We start from the raw sequence: 17,825 nt of genomic DNA on the forward strand, positions 1-17,825 counted from the left end.
TACAACCATGCATTGCTTAATGATGAAGATATATTCTGAGAAATGTGTCATTAGGCAATTTCATTTTTGTGCAAACATCATAGAGAACACTTACACAAACCTAGATGGCAGAGCCTAACACACACCTAGGTTGTATGGGGTAGCCTATTGATCCTAGACTACAAACCTGTACAGCAAGTGACTGTACTGAATACTGCGGCAATTGTCACCCAATGGTATTTGTGTATCTGAACATATCTAAACACAGAAAAGGGACAGTAAAAATACAAGATAAAAGATTAAAAATGGTACCCCTGTATAGGGTACTTAGCATAAATGGAGCTTACAATACTGGAAGGTATTCCAGGTGAGTCCGTGAGTGAGTGGTGAGTGAATATGGAGGCCTTGGGCATCACTGCACTATTGTAGACTCTATAAACAATGGACACTTACACTACGCTAAATTAATAATAAAAACATTTTTCTTTAATAATAAATTAACCTTAGCTCACTATAACTTTTTTATTTTATAAACTTTAAAAATTTTAAACTTTTTGACTCTTGTAATAACACTAAGCTTAAAACACAAACACACTGTACAGCTGTACAAAGATATTTTCTTTTTTAAGATGGGGTTTCACCATGATGGCCGGGCTGGTCTTGAATTCCTGACCTCGGGTGATCCACCCACATTGGCCTCCCAAAGTGCTAGGATTACAGGCATGAGCCACCGCGCCTGGCGCAAAAATATTTTCTTGGCTGGGCGCAGTAGCTCACGCCTATAATCCCAGCACTTTCGGAGGCCAAGGCTGGTGGATCACGAGGTAAGGAGTTCAAGACCAGCCTGGGCAACATGGTGAAACCCTGTCTCTACTAAAAATACAAAAATTAGCTGGGCATGGTGGCAGGCACCTGTAATCCCAGCTACTCGGGAGGCTGAGGCAGGAGAATTGCTTCAACCCAGGAGGCAGAGGTTGCAGCAAGCCAAGATTGTGCCACTGCACTCCTGCCTGGGCAACAGAGCAAGACTACGTCTCAAAAAAAAAAAGTATATATATTTGTTAAAAACTAAGCACAAACATGCACATTAGCCTAGGCCTGCACAGGGTCAGGATCATCAACATCACTGTCTTCCACCTCCACATCTTGTCTCACTGGAAGAAGGTCTTCAGGGGCAGTAACATGCATGGAGCTGTCACCTCCCATGATGACAATGCCTTCTTCTGGATACCTCCTGAAGTAACTGAGGTTGTTTTACAGTTAATTTTTATTGTTAGAAGTAGAAGGAGGTTGGGTACAGTGGCTCATGCCTGTAATCCCAGCACTTTGCGATGCCTGGGTAGGTGGATCATTTGAGCCCAGAAGTTCGAGATCAGGCTGGGCAACATGGTGAGAACCCCGTCTCTATAAAATAAATACAAAAATTAGCTGAGCATGGTGGTGAGGACCTACGTTCTAGCTACTCAAGAGGCTGAGGTGGGAGAATCACTTGAGCCAAGGAAGCAGAAGTTGCAGTGAGTTGAGATGGTGTCACTGTACTGCAGTCTGGGAGACAGAGCCAAACCCTGCCTTGGAAAAAAAAAAGAAGTAGAAGGAGTATACACTAAAATAGTAACAAGTCTAGTACAGAAAATATATAAACCAGTCATTTATTATCATCAGAGTTACTGTAAGTAACTGTATGTGCCATAAGCCTGAGCACAGTAGGTTTGGTTACACCAGCATCACCACAAACATGAGTAACACTGCTCTACCATGTTACCACAGCTCTAACAGCACTAGACTATAGGAATTTTTTGGCCCCACTATGATCTTATGGGACCACTGTTATACATGCCTTCCATTGTTGATCAAAGCTGTCATTATGCAGTGTATGAAAGGAGTTTTGCCTTCTGTGAGGTGCTTATCCCTGGTCAAGGAGGGAGATGAGCAATATCCAGAGAGCCAGTGCTCACTGGCCTCCTTCTGAATGTGGCCAGAGGAGCTGTCCATGGACTGAGAAAGGAGGGACTTGCTCAGCAGATGATTCAGTGTCAGTTGATCTGCGCAGCCCCTAACAGCAGCACCTGTCTTGCTGTAGCAGGAGTACCCAACTCTGGGAGCCCCCTCATGTAAAGACACTGGGCACCGAGCCTGGGCTCCATCAGTGACTGGGGGCCTAACTCTACCTGTCCAAAAGGCAGTCTGCAGCTGAACCATCCTTTGCACACAAAAGCCCCTCTACCAAACTCTCAGGTGAGGAGGGCTGAAGGACAACAGGTAGGCAAGGCTGAGAGGGGAATCCAGTAAGATCATCATGCCCCCTCAGGCACAGGGCTCCTGGGCAGAAAGGAAGCAGGAACCCTGGGAAAGGAGGGTGGTGCCAACAAACTTTGCAGATGAGGCAGCCCCAGAAAAGCGGGGCTGCTGGAAACCTTTGCTTATACAGTCAAAATATACAAGGACATTTAGAAATAGTCAATTAGATGTGATACTGTGGAATAAGAATACCAATGGTCCGGAGTGGAATGCATTAGCTATGCATTCCAAATACCTGATTCCAGGGTCTGTCTGCAAGGCAGATACTTTCACCATCTAGTACAAAGGGTCAACAATACCAAGGCTGCCAAACTTTTGCCTGAGGGCAACGTGGCAGCTAGCCAGGAATCCAAAAGCTGCACCTGATTGGCATAAAACAAAGTCAAATGGAGCCCCTTTCATCTGCCCCACAAAAAAGAAGCCCTGAGGCTGCTGGCACGCCTGCCACCCCCTCAGCCCGCCTGCCTGCCAGGCCTCATCATGATCACAACAGCGTTCTCATCCCGCACCCATACCTCATACCCATTCTGTTCCAAGTACTTCTTATGTTCCCTGTCTCCTTGAAACTGCACTATACCCTCTACCTAGAGCTGGTCTCCCAGTTTGGCAAATCTATTTCCTAACTTGGGTTTCTGCCTTCCTTCCTTTCCATACCTACCTTCCTTTCCATCCCTCCTTTATCTCCCTAACCACTGGCACTGCCCTCCAAAATGGTCTCCTGGCCTCTCTCCCCTCCAACCCATCATTTCAAGGGTAAACTCTGTAAACCACAGACCTTAACTACCCTGCTTAAACTCTTCAAAGCTGCCTGCTGCCCCCAGAACAAAGTGTAAATGTCTTGGTCCAATATACAAAGCCCTTCATAATCTGCTTTACCAGCTCACCATTGGCTGCTTACACTTGTGACCAATCACACAAGCCTTCTCTGGATTGTCCAAACCTGCCAAATCCTTCACGCTTCTAGGCTCCATGCAGACAATGCCCATTTTCTGAAACTGAATCTGTCCTTGCTACCAGGCAGACTTTAATTATCCATGAGGACTCCACACAAATGTCACTTCCTCTGTGAAGCCTTCCCTGACTCCCACCTCTGAACCCCTTTGGTGTGTTGTATGGTCCTTGATGCATGAGTATGAACTCAGAACATCTGTTTTACAGTCTATCCCCTACCCTCCAACTCACTGAACAGTGAGTCCCATGGGTCAGAGCCACCTTTTATCTGCCAAGTGTTCTCAGTGCCTAACATTCAGAATGCTCTGCTCTATGTACTATGTGCTAAATGTACATTTGCAAAATAAAAATAAAAATAAAAAATGACATCCACCTTTCACCAAGTGAAGGCACTCATTGATGAAGAATTAATTTTTCTTACAAATAACCAACTGGCTAAGAATTGTAAGCAAAAAGGAGGTGTACAAGAAGGATTCCAGGTGCGTCAAAGAAGCGCTGGGAAAGACCAGCCTTCCCTCTGGTCTAGCACACTATTTCTATCAATATGCTGATTTCCAGAACTCCTCATTTCCCTGACTCTCCTTCCTAAGTTTCAAATTCTCAGAGAAAAACATTTTTTTAGTACATCTTGGCTCAGGTATCCGTCCCTGGCCCAATTAAATATGAATAGGACTGGAGGCAGTCAGGTGTCTGGGTTCAAATGTGGTCCCTGGGCACCCACTCCTGTACAGCAGATTATTCAGAGATGGGAGACTTGCAGAGTAGTCACACCTTCCCAGGTGGGACCTCCAACATCTCATATTCGTGTTCAAGGTTTGAAATGTTCAAAGTTTGAAACGTAATGGCATTATCAGGCTGAAAACCTGCTTCTACCTCTCCTGCAGGCATGAGCCTCAGCCTTGTCCTCAGACACTGTCCCTAGGGTGTGCCATGGAGCTCACACATGAAGATAGGCTGGGAAGGTAAGCACAGTGATATCTGAGAAGCTGGAGAAACAGCCCTCCTCATGGCTCAGTAGCAATCTATTATTATTACCTAGTCCCTAAACCACTGGGGAAAAATGTGTTTCAGAATTCAGGACTTAAAAAAAAAATTCAGAATAAGGCTAGACATATAAATCAATGGCATTTGAGAATCTAGAAAGAGACATTCACATTTATAGTCAATTGACTTTCGGTAAGAGTGCCAACACAATTCAAGAGGAAAGAACAGTTTTTTAAACAAAAACTGGGACAAGATGTCCATAAGCTAAAGAATTAAATTGGACCTCTACTTCACACCATATACAAAAATTTACTCGAAACAGATGAAAGACTTAAATGTAAGAGCTAAAACTATAAAACTCAGAAGAAAACATAGGTATGAATCTATGTAACCTTGGATTAAGCAGTTATTTCTTAGATATGACACCAAAAGCACAAGAAGCAACAAAAGTAAAGAAACTGGTCAAAAGGATAAATACTGTATGATTCTACTTCATAGTCGAATTCAGAGATATAATAGAAGGGTGGTGGCCAGGAGCTGGTGGGAGGGGGAAATGAGGAATAAGTGTTTAATGAATACAGAGTTTCAGTTTGAGAAGATGAAAAATTTCTGGAGATGGATAGCAGTGATGGTTGCACTACAATGTGCATGTACTTAATGCCAGTGAACTGTATACCTAAAAATGGTTAAAAAGATAAATTTTATATTATGGATATATTATCGCAATTTTTTTTAACTTGGAAGAAAATAGGAAAAAACACTGAAAGTAGTTGGTGGTGGGATCTGAGGGTATTTGGAAGTCGAGACCAATCAAATCTATATATTGTTTGGCTTCGATGCCTCTCCCTTTTTCCTTACCATCTCTCTGGAACATAAACACTGGGTCCAGGGCTACAAAAAGCTGCCCAGTGGTCTGTATTGCTGTTCCTGCTGGTGGTGTATTGTATCTTCTCAGGCAATGCAGAAAGCATGTCTTCACAGTCACACTAAACCTCAGTATGCAAACTTCACAGTCACACTAAACCTCAGAATGCAGAATACAAAATACAAAATGCCCACCACACTCACCCAAATTAATACTCCAGACCATCACTCCTTATACAGACAAAGAATGGAAAGCAACTTATGTCAAGCCATTCTACAGACACTTGAGGAATCCTCAAATCTCTCTCCAGTAGTCTCTGGATGAGCCAAATGAGGAAGAAAAAGAAAACAACACATTAACTGAAAACCTGCTATCCACCAGGTAGCATGTGGGGTGCTCTGCATGCATCAGTTCTCACAACACCATGAGAAGATAAATTGCTATCGATGTTTTACAGATGGAACCTGAGGTGCAAAGAAATGATGCCTCTTGTTCCAGGACACATTTCTAACAAGCACTGTAAGAAGCAACATGCCAAAAGCCTTCTATGGGAAGAATGATGATCTCTGACATAAACATGCAGGAAAAGAGCTTAAGTGTCACTAGAAGTAGAATTTAATGATTAGACAATCATCTAGTATGCACAATCAACTCTGGCTGCATTTATGGGAGGCAGCATAGCCTAGTGGTCAAGATGATGGGCTTGGGAGCCCAAGCTGGTTCAAATGTTCACTAACATTTTTAGATTTCAAGAGAAAGACAGAAATGGTGTCTAACTCATTAGAGGTTTATCAGGATTAAATCAGATTAATACAAATTAAATGGTTTAGGAAGTGCCTGACATAGTCAAAGCTCAATAAAGTGCTAGCAGTAATATTTATTCTATCTTCTCAAAGCAAGTCTAACAGGTAGGTATTATAAGCACCATTTTTAGTCATGATAAGCCTGAAGTTCAGAAAGATAAAATTAGTTGACTAAGATCGCTCATCTAGTAAAATGGTAGAACTAGAATTTAAGCCTGGATCAGCAGGATTTCAAAGAAGAACAAGATTATGGCATACAAAAAGAGGGTCATTGAAAAGAAAGGCCTCTTCCTGCTCCTTCTCTCTTCAACCTCCCACCCCCACTACTAGACCAACCACCCCACCCCCCTCAATCTCTGTGGCTGGTGGGAAGCAGGCCAAGTGCCAAAGCCACAGTGGTCACCAGGTCTCTGCTGGCAGCAGAGCCGGTGGGAGCCCTCTGGCTCCTTCTAGACAAGGGCAACAACACTAATCTCTACTGCACAGGTCTGGGTGTGAGAACACCCAGGTTCCAGCAGGCACTGTCTCTAGGAATTGACCCCGTGACATGTACACACAACAACCATAAAAGGCTGAATAACCAAGGCCTTCCAGACACCAATGTTCAAGACAGCACAAGTCATCCTTAGAGAGTGGAACAGTATGCTGTCATTACAAAGAATGAGGGGAAACTATTATAGATTAATATGGATCCATGTTCAAAATACACACACAAATGAAAACTGACGACGTGTGTTGGTAGTGGGGGGAGTATAAGGAGACTGAAACACAGAGACAGAAGGAAGACTTACTTTTCTCTGTATATCCTTTAACATTATTTAAGCTTCCTACCATGTACATATATAACCTAATCTAAAATATATTACTTTTCAAAAACCCTCAATTGATCACCTTCTTACTACAGAGTGTTTTTCGGATAGTTGCTAAACCTGTCTGAGTCACCTTTTCTTCATTTATTTACAAAACTAAAACCAAAATAAAACCCTCTTCCCAGATTTGCGGGGGCATTAAACAAGGTAATTTAATAGGCACTCAAACACGAAACTTGATTATCATTAGCTGTTGTCCATAAACTAAATTTGGGCACCTTTTCCCACCAAAAACAAAAACGAAAACAAAAAAACAGGCTGGGCGTGGTGGCTCATGCCTGTAATCCCAACACTTTAGGAGGCCAAGGCGGGCAGATCACTTGAGGTCAGGAGTTCAAGACCAGCCTGTCCAACATGGTAAAACTCCATCTCTACAAAAATACAAAAATTAGCCAGGCATGATAGCAGATGCCTATAATCCCAGCTACTCAGGAGGCCGAGGCGAGAGCATTGCTTGAACCCAGGAGATGGAGGTTCCAGTGAGCTGAGATCATCCCATTGCACTCCAGCCTAAGTGACAGACTGAGACTCCGTCTCAAAAAACAAGCAAAAAAAAGAAAAACAAAAGCAAACATGGCTTGATAACATTAACCCTGCATTGCTCATGTTTCATTTCTTATTCCTCAGGACATTTCTGAAATTAAAGAAACCCAGCCTTAGTGTGATGAGGACTGCCCCACATCAGCCAGCTGGGGTATGCACAAGGATCAGACATACTGCGGGACATAGTCAAAGCTGTGCTCCAACAAGAAAGACCTTTCAAAGGAGAGACACTTCAGAACTCCTTATCACAATCTCCACTAGCTGATGCCAAGCTCTACTTCCATTTTATATCAAGCCTTCTCCTTTGTTTTTGTTTTTGTTTTGTTTTGTTTCTAAATCTGGATCAGGATGGAGGCTGGCAGTATCCCTTGAGAAATGAGGACCATGGCTGAAAACACAAAAAACCGTTCAGAATACCCACTTGTGTGCCAAGCACATGTGATCTGCTCAGAAGAATGTCGGCACAGGCTGTAGGTCTTGATGGGAGGACAGTAAACAAACAGACACACTCAGAATGCTCTCCACATACAGAAAAGGATTTGGGAATGGGAACAATGAAAGTTATTCTCCCAAGTATTTTATCCTTCATCTGAAATAGACAGGCTGTTCCTTCCACTGGATGGAAAAGACGGGGCCCCTCAGGAAACTGTGGCAGCCCTTTCCCAGGGAGCCAGCCACACACCCACTCACACCCAGGCTAAGTCCCTGCGTCACCCACCAAAAGACATGGTGAATCCCCATGCCATGTCCTGGACTGCCCCCTGAAGCAGTCAAGGCTATATGCTTCTAAGGGACAATTAGGCCCTGGCAAAAGGGCAACTTGCTATCCAGGAGTGATCTCTCAAATTATAGAGGTCTCCAAACTCCTGAAATTAGGCAGATGGTCAAACCAAAGCTTTCAGAAGAAAATACAGAAATAAAGGACTTCACGACTTCATGAGCCCCAACACCTTTTTTCATTCATTTTTAAGTCACATCTGATTTTCAAAGACTAAACTTTCCTGCTGTACCACCAGGTTCCCTGTCTTTTGGAGTAAAGCAGCAATTCCCAGGCTTCAATGGCACACTAGCTAGCAGGTTCTGCTGGGTTCTGGACCTGCTGCTCTGCTCCTTTCACTGGCCTGCCTGGTCCCATCAATGTAGGGCCTGGCATCTCTTGCACTGAGTCATGGGCAGAGGCAGCTTCGTCTCAATGGCACTGCACATCTGCGATTCACTACCCTTGGCTCCCTCCAGCTGTTGTTTCACACCATCCTCACAACTCTTTAAGGTCTTACATTCTTACTTTCCCCATTTTAAAGGCAAGGAAATTGTGTTTAGTAACCTCTTCTCCCAAAGACTGCACAGCCACCGTGCACAAGGCTGAGTGCTACACAATAAAAATATACCTCATGCCTCTGAATGCTGCCTGCCAGGAGGTGGGAAAATAGGGTAAGGATGCTAACTGTGTAGAAGAAGAAAAAGGGTGTGTCAAAGGAATAGTTATCCCCTGGCCAGGTCATTATGGTCAGGAAATCATAAAGCAATTCAGATGGAGCATGTCTAGATTCACAGAACATATGAGAGGTTAGCCATATATTGAAGTCCTTCTGAGTTTTGTCTTAAGTACTCAATCTGATGAGACCAAGAAAAAAAAAAAACCAACTTCATGTGTTTTGAGCAGTTCAGTGAATGATTTTTTTTACTCTCAATCCATGTGAACAAAAAGGCAAAAAACAAACAAACAAAACAAAACAAAAAAACCATGAGGAAGAAAACTGGTGTCTCCTCTCTGCTAAGCATAATGCAAATTACAGATTACAGATTTTAAATGCAATTATTCCCTCCTGTGTTTTTTGGTGGTTAAAACCTGGCAATTTGAGGTGGTCACTCTCAAACATGAATCTCAAACAATGGGGTTTTTATCTACCTCCAAAAAAGTATGGATCTTGGAAAAAGAATTTTTTTTTTTTACTCTGATAAGACAGTAATCGCCTACCTTGCTGACTCAAATGTACTTGCATATTAATTGCTTCAGACCCCAAAATCCCTGCTGAACTGGCTAAATTGTGGGCCAAATTCAATAATCCAGCAACCTCCTATTCAATGCCTCACCAAGATAACTTTGCATGTTTAATTTAAAAGTACCGATCGTTTTTAAATGAAATGCTAACGCAAGCCTGTCTGCAGGCCCAAGCCACAGCTGTATCTCTGAGGGGACAAGCTGCAAGTTGGAGAGCTGATACTCTGAGCAGCTTTTGGACAATGAGGTAAACACAGTCTACGATCTCTCTGCTAAATGGTATCTGTTTCCCCAAATCAAACTTTTAAAAGTACCCCTTTAGGTTAATTCCCCTGATGTACAGGCAATGAGATCTGGCCTCAGATACTCAAATATTATCTGGTCCAATTGTATCTGATTAGCAAGAAATACACAACTAACCCTCTAGCCAATGTGAATGCCTACGCTATTCTAGCTGAACTGACCTAAGGCATTTTTTCCTTTCTCTTTTGCAACTGTGTTCCATGTTTGACCCTTCAAATTTATTTTAAGTAGTTTTGCAAACAGCTTCCTCTCCCCCTTCCTCCCCTATGCAGCCAGCATCTCACATTACGCCTGCACAGAACTTGTTTTGTCCACCTTGGGAAGTGGCACTTGGGGAAATGGAGAGACTGCTTCAGAAAAATCAGAATCAGAAATAGGTCCCATTCATTTAAAAGATTAAAACAGTATCAAGGGCTAATTATTATTTATTTTAGTAGACGAAATCAGAATTAAAGCTGTGATTCCCAAGTGTTAAAATTCATGGCAATCTTTCTAGCCTGTAAAAATAAATATCTTACTCCCTACAGTCACAGCAAAAAATGCCCTAAAAATACTTACAAAATCTCTGCATTGCTTCACTACTTAGCTATACACAAGCACTAATCATCATAATCAAAATACTTGATTGAATCTTTTCAAACCAAACATCCAAAGCTTGTTCAATAGTAGTAACAACAATAACTGTTACAACAGAATAACAATTACAATAGTAGTAACAGGGATTTGGAGATTAAATGACTAACGTACAGAAAACAGTGAGAAATAGTTTCTGGTCTGTGGTAAAGTAAAAAGGTTTTGATAGGTACAGAAAAAGAACAGTCAATCTGAATTCATTTAGGGTTCTAGGCTCCTGGGCTCACAAATGTTTCATTGTAAAGATTCAGTATGAATTTTTGAAACATCAAACAGCAAATGAGATTAATCGAAAAAAACAAAGTGCTATTTTGTCCTTGGGTTTTATGCCTTACTTCTACGGATCTCTCTGCCCTCAAAAGAAATGACCTTTAAGAAGTTTCATTTAGAAATTTCTCTTTTAAACTAAGTTTGAAATGGTAGCAAAATTTGGGTATGGTTTAGAAAAATATTCACATGATAATTTGTCTGGAGGCTAGTGACATCTCATAAAGAATTATCTTTGGGAGCTGAATTTTCTAGTGCTTTTCCTCAGCCCCTAAAACATAAGTTACTTATCAAAACTACTTCCAGTTTCACTTTATATGCTAGAAATTTTCATAAGAAAAAGGTATTTAAATGTTTCATCTTACATGAAAATGACTTTCATATTTCAAATTTTCCCAAAAGAGAGTCTTTTAGGGCAATTAAGAAGATCTTCTTCTAAAATAATAAAACCTGCATTGAAAATTACTTAGTCCACACATTTTTACCATATAACTCGACTCTGAACTATGTTTTCTTTGCTGAACTTGTATTTATTATGGTACATTATTTTGCCGTGAGTTTCTATACATATATCAACGTGCACATAAACTAATCCAAAAGTCTGAAATTCACCTTGAGGTCTAGCATGTTTGTCAACAACCACGTTTTTGAGAGCCAGATGGCCTACCCATTTACATAAAGAATGTCTGTCTACTCACTCTTTATGGCAGTGATTTCTCCAAATTCTACATGTGCCACACGTCATCTCCTGTCTGGTACTCTGCCTTCATCTTTTTGCAAATCAATTTTCCTATTTATAAAAGCAAACTTGAGCCTGCTCCTCCAAGACAAATTTGACATAAATGAGTATCTCTTAGTTTTAAAAAACTCACAGCTATTTCTCACTTGCTTTACGCAGTCTATGCTGCAGCAAAACACAAAAAGAATGAACGTGGGAGATTCTTTGGAGTTTGATGAACTTCTCGAATGGAGTTCTTTACCATTTCTAAACAGAGATACATTTTGGCTCAGCTAGAGATGCAGAGAAAGCTTCCAGAAATTTCAGAGACCTACAAATCTGGGGAAAAGTCAGCAAGCCCTTTTGAAAAGTCCTGTAAAGGTCTAATGCTTTATTGATAGTTTAAAAACTTTAAAATGTATCATTTATATTTGATGTATTTGGAAACATGTGTGCCAAAAAATAAACAGTAAAATCTGGAGGTTGGGTGAAGTGGTGTCACTGTTTCTCCAAGTGAGAGAAGGACACCCCCAACAAGTTTTTAAAAAACTAAAGCTTTCTGAATGTTTCCCTTTTTTCCCTAGGCCGACACATAGGCCTGGCTCAGACCCTAAAAATATTAAGCTATTAAGGCTTTTTTGATCCTGGTTTTAAGATAAGAAATCAACAAAAAAGACCCTTCCAAAACTTAGCCATATAAATTCACTTATATATTCACTTACAACACTGAATCAATAATCCAGTATGGCCTTTAATCCCAGCTACTTGGGAGGCTGAGGCAGAAGAATTGCTTGAACCTGGGAGTCGGAGGTTGCAGTGAGCTGAGATCTCACTTCACTGCACTCCAGCCTGGGTGATAGAATGAGACTCCATCTCAAAATTAATAATAATTTTAATAATAGTAATCCAGTATGTTCATTTAAACTACAGAAAAAACCTATGGGATTTCAGGGAAGACCACATTTATAGCTGGCAATGGAGTGTCATGCAAGCCCAGGAGTCTTTACTATCAATAGCGAAATAGTAGTCACAATAGCAATGATGTTTATTAAAAGCTTATCATGTACTAGATATATATTATAATCCTAAAAATAGTTCTTTCTGATTTTGCAAACCGAGAAAGTTGAAACAGAGAGGTTAAGTAATCTATTCAAGATCATACAGCTAACAAATGTTGGAGTCAGAATTCAAATTCTGTTTCTCAGATTCTAAACCTCAAGCTTTTTCAATTATACCATGTTTGCAATTTATGCTGTTTTGTGCATTTTTTCCCTTTAATCCTAATGCATAAATTATTTCAAGAGAAGTTAAGTTCCTGTCATCACATATTTTTGGGTACATTTGCATGTAGCAGTGATTGATACCTATCAGTTTGCAAACATAAAACAAGCCAGTGCTTCCGGCAGACTGGTCTCTCCTGTCAGACAAAGCATATGGCTTGTTGACAATCCACCAACTCTGCTGTGTGCCTTCTGCTTGTGTCTTTCCCCATCGTGGCCTTCCTCATCGTAACTCCAACTGCACTCAGAATTTTACAGCTGATCAACACAATTAAGCTCCAATACTCTGATTACTTCAAGTGTTAATTTAGTTTCTCCCTAACTAGATCACCAATTTAAAAGCAGAAACAAAAATCATATATTACACATGGTATCAGATACCATCCATCTAGCCTGCCTTCCCAACCAAAAACAAGTAAAGTGAGATTTCTGACAAATGGTTTATTTTTATGTGAAGTCTTATAAAGATTAAAAATTAAATCATATTAAATTATGATCACAATAGCTAATACCATTTACAGAGTATAGGTTCCATACACTGAGATAAATACTACATTTAGCTTATCTCATTGGATTCTCACATGCATATAAACACTTATAAATTTATGCTCCCCATTTTGAAGATAAGAAAACTGAGGCTCAGAGCTGTGCATCCTCACAAGCTGACCACTGTGGTTCAAACCTGTACCAGCATGCTGAGCCTCAGCTCTTCCCACTACTCCACTTAACTGGGCACAGCTACAGATGTCACAAACCACTAACAGAAGGACAGGGTACAAATCCAGTCCCTGTCCTGAGGCCTACCTGCAGACCTAATTAGGGGGTTCACAACAAACCCATGTTCTCCCTCCTTCTGAAATAGGCCCAGAAGCCTTCTCCCAGCACTACAAGTTTCCCAACAGCAGAGACCATGTCTTTTTTATTTGGGTTTTCCAAAGCCTGCACTCTGTTGGGCTGGCATAGCCCACATATTGAGATTCATTAAATGGTAAGATGTTATCGAATTTTATAAGCCTCCCCTAGAGAACTCCTCCAGCATCTATCTGCCAGCCTTCATGTTGCTTAGGATCCCAGACCAGTTTTACCGAGAAGGTCAGTCTACATTTTTCCACCTATGCTCATCTTCCCCCAAACTTTGTTCACTCCAATGCCACCCTGTCACCACCCATTGCCTGGGCTGCACAGCAGTGGACTGCTGCATGCTGTTGTCGCAGCTGCTTTACAGCATTCCTCACTAGCCAAAACTAGCCACAGGGCCAGCACCTGGCACCTCCCTTAGAAAGCAGCAGGAAACCTGAAGAAAAGACCAAAGACCACAAAAGAGGAAATAATTCCTTGCATTAGAGTATCTCCAGAACATGAGATTTAATCCCAGGCTTGGGACCTGGGGTTGACTTGGAGAAAAGGGGAGTTTGTTGCAGTACTACTAAGAAGAGGAGGGGAAGCAGGGGTAGGGGGAGGTGTGGGAAGAGAAGGGAGGAGAAGGAGTAGAGCAGAAGGGGAGGAGAAGGAGGAAGAGAAGAAGGAGAGAAAAAGAAAGAATGCTGATAATGACATTAGACAAGAGAGAAGCCAGCTTTGTCCTGCATCCTATTGAATAGCCAAGTAAAACAATAAATCTATTTTTTCCCTCCTCTTCTTTGACTTAAAAAAGTTCAAGAATTTCATTTCCTTCTTTGAAACATTGCTCTTGCATAATTGCAGTGCTCTTTCCTGCTGTCTGCAATGCTGAGGGAAGACAACTTTTGACTGCCCCAAGGACTTCAGAAATGGCTATATTCTGGTGCCAAGCCTGCAGTGCACTAACCCTATAGTAAGGCCTGCTTCCATTCACCAGGCGTCTACCTTGCACCCAGAATGATGCTAACTGTATCACAGTTACTACTGCTAACTCTAATAGCAAACAGAAGGCAGGTATTATTCCTTTTCTCTCCTCTTTTAAAGAAGTGAAGAAATTAAGGCTAAGGAAAGCTACATATCCATAGTAACACAATAAGCCAGCAGAAGGGCCAAGATTCCAATTTCAATCTTCCTGACTCCAGACTCAGGCCTATTGTGCTGCAGCTTCTTTACTCTCTGGGAAGTTCTTTGAGGCAAAGTCTGAAACCTCCTCTGCATTTCCCAGAGGCAACTATTAATTAGGCACGATAAGCAAAGCACTAAAGCTTACAGAGTGTTTGCAAACAAAAAATTTTACCGGCTCCAAAATATAAAAAGAAAACTGCAAAAACTGAAATTACTCAAAGTTAAATTAAATGCCTACTACAATGCAAGAGAACGCCACTAGTACCTGGGATTCAACTCTGAGGAAGGTATTCTAAACCGTATTTTCTGTGAGATGGTAGCACAGTCTATTCACGTTAGTCTGCTTTCCAGGCTGCAGTGTGGAACCTCAGGCCCACACAGGCCTGAAACCGGCCCTGAGTTTCACTGGCCTTTTTCACCAAAGGGCATTCCTACCAGGCCATGGCAGCCAGAGAGCCACACAGGATCCGAAGAAACAGAGGGGAGGGCCTCTGAGAGCAGCGGCCAGAGCAAGGTTTCATCCTCCAGGCAGCAGAAATAGCTTTCCCAGCCTTGTCATAGTGCCCAACTCTAAGAAATCGCCTAGCAGTTGGGTCCCCACCGTTCCCCTCACTTATCTGTGAGAACTCGGATAGGGCTGGAGGAGTGCAGGCCATCCACGTGGCAGGCCAACCCCCTGAGGCACTCTGCCATCATACACACAAGGCCACACACAACCCCTCCCTGCTATTTTCGCTTGGGATACCATTCTCTCCGCAGTATTTCCTCCATTTTCAACTCTTCCCCAGTATTGGTAAATATTGATAATTACCTCCAAACACAAAAGTGAAGAAGCAGTTTGTGTTTTGAAATGTGATCATAATTCAAACTAGAAGCTAACACTAATCATTTGATGTTCACTTGAAAAGACCAGATAGGCTATGCAGGAACATTTCAGTAGGGGGACTGATAAGGAGAAGGAAAATAAAAATTATTGGTATTTACTCAGCCTGCAATGCTTGTGGAAGGAAACTCTTTTAAAAGGGGAGCACTTCAGAATGGTAATTCAATCTGAATTTTACAGATAGCACTGGAAATATTTTCTCACAGAATGCACTCTATCTCCACCATCATATCTCTCCGGTGTGCCGTTCACGTTGTTCATTGCAGAAATTCTCACTCAATTTTGCTCCATTATGAGCTGACGGTGACCCAGAGTATACAAGGCATTCAAGAATCTGACTGGAAATTACAACCACAAAACATCTGTCCCATTCCCCGCTTGCCAGCCCTGCCTTAGGGAGTGAAGATGGAAAACAACCCAGAATCCACATGCAGGAACAACTTTTTATCCCCCTCACAAACCAGGCTCCTTTGGAAATTGACGGTTCCGGCATTTTTAGAAACTATGTTCCTGGAAAAACATGGCGTGAGCCTCTTTTGAAAGCCTGCAGCTCAAAACCCTTCTTTTCCTACCCCGACCCTTCTAATAAAAGCCAGGACAGGAGCTTCACAGGGAAGGAAACAAGAAGGCCACCCAGGGTTCTCCCCACTCAGTGTGGTCAGATTCAAATTTTGCATTAAATGCCACTGATCAATTAGAAGACTCCAGGGATGTCACACATACTAATATATTCCACAGCTTATATGGCATCTATCTTATAGACACACTCCCTTTGGAAGATTTATGTTGTGATTACAAAAGATTAAAGGAAGACATCTGATTTCATATAGGGCTAAGCTTTGGAACCCAGCTTTTCTCCTCGATTGCTATCAGAGGATCGAGGTGGCAGCACAGCACCTCCCATTAGATTGCATTTTGCTTTGCTGCAGTTGCTCCAAGGGGCCAAGCAATGGACATGCTCAATGAATCAAATAAACGAACAATCTGGAAAAAACTGGTTCGTCTCCAATCAAGAATCAGTGATTGGACATCCTCATGTCCAACACTGGCACAGTAACTGCCCCCAGCCGGTCACAATGGCTCACACCTGTAATCCCAGCAATTTGGGCAGCCAAGGCAGGAGGATCACTTGAGCTCAGGAGTTTGAGACCAGCCTGTGCAACACAGCAAGCCCTTGGCTCTACAAAAAATAAACAAACAAAATAATAACTGCTCCCTACTATGTGCCTAAAGCTTTATTTATGGACATCTTTGATGCAACCATCCTGCGAGATAATCACCTGCATTTGGGTGCACAGACAGGCTCAAAGAAACCACGTGGCATTTTCCCTAGACCCGGGCTACCCCTATGCATGGGTTCCTTCTGCCTGACCATCATTATGTCCTTAATGTGCTGGGCCTTGCTACCACTGCTGTTTTCAGTTAAAGTCTCTTGGGTGCTAAAGTTATGGAGGCACCTGAAATCAGCACTTCCAGGTTTCAGGAAGAGGAAGCAGAAAGATATGAGAATCCAATTCTTACATAGGCTGGAATCTGGTGGGACAGGAGTTGCAAACCAATGTTCTTTGTTATCTGTGAGCGATTGGTTTGAGGACTCCTGCAGAAACAAAATCTGAGGATGCTCAGATATAAAATGACAGAGTATTTGCACATAACTTATGCATATCTTCCCATATATTTAAATCATCTCTAGATCACTTATAGTAACTAATAAAATATAAATACTATATAAATAGTTGCTACACTGTATTGTGTTTTTAAACTTAGGTCATTTTTTTTGTTGCTGAATTGTTTTTTGTTTCCATTTTTTTCAAATACTTTCAATCCTCAGTTGGTTGAATCTGCAGATTCGGAGGGCCAGCTGTGTCTTTCTGGCTTAAAAGTTTCTATAGAAAGACACCATGGAAGAATTGAAAATAGGCAAATCATTATACAAAAGAAAATGCCTCTGGGAGGCAGGGAGATCTCTTTTTTTTCTCCTGGAAAGTCCTTGCTTTGGTTAATACTATGAACTTGCATAAAAAGAAAACAGTATAGAAGGGTTGATGACTAAAGCCCACATCTTCAAATGCTTTAAAAGATAAGTCAGATAATCTTTACACTGATGTGAAAGGGGGAGAAAATACATTTGACCCCTTGCTTCAAACAAAAATCTTCCCATCTGGTTTTTAATTAGAAAGCAGTTGTTTTGCTTTTGCAACACTTTTTAACCTCTGCCATTGTAGGTACAAGCCTGCAAACCATATTTTCATTGATTAAAAAAAAATTAAAAATAAACGTTGAAAGAAACAATATTTTTCTTTTTAAGGAAAAAAAGATAGCAAGCAGCAATATTTTTGGAGGGGTCAGGCACTTAAAGGCATCTATGGGAAGCCATCAGGGCTGTGGCCTACAGTTTATTTTGTCTTGAAAAAGTCAGAGG

The 17,825-nt window shown here is 41.6% G+C and overlaps 1 protein-coding gene across 7 annotated transcripts in view; it reads right to left on the bottom strand.

Moving 5' to 3' along the window:
- EEFSEC (eukaryotic elongation factor, selenocysteine-tRNA specific) overlaps nt 1-17,825 on the bottom strand; it is a 260,592-nt gene that overhangs the window by 222,852 nt on the left and 19,915 nt on the right. The window contains exon 1 of one of the 7 annotated variants that reach the window (XM_035274748.3): nt 14,786-15,139. The exons of the other annotated variants lie outside the window; for them this stretch is intronic. The gene's annotated coding sequence lies outside the window, so the exon portion shown is untranslated. Of the gene's footprint in view, nt 1-14,785; nt 15,140-17,825 lie in introns of those variants that run through there. 7 annotated transcript variants of the gene reach the window in all.

The sequence above is a fragment of the Callithrix jacchus genome, chromosome 15 (assembly GCF_049354715.1).
Source record: "Callithrix jacchus isolate 240 chromosome 15, calJac240_pri, whole genome shotgun sequence".
In the NCBI taxonomy this organism is placed as follows: domain Eukaryota; kingdom Metazoa; phylum Chordata; class Mammalia; order Primates; family Cebidae; genus Callithrix; species Callithrix jacchus.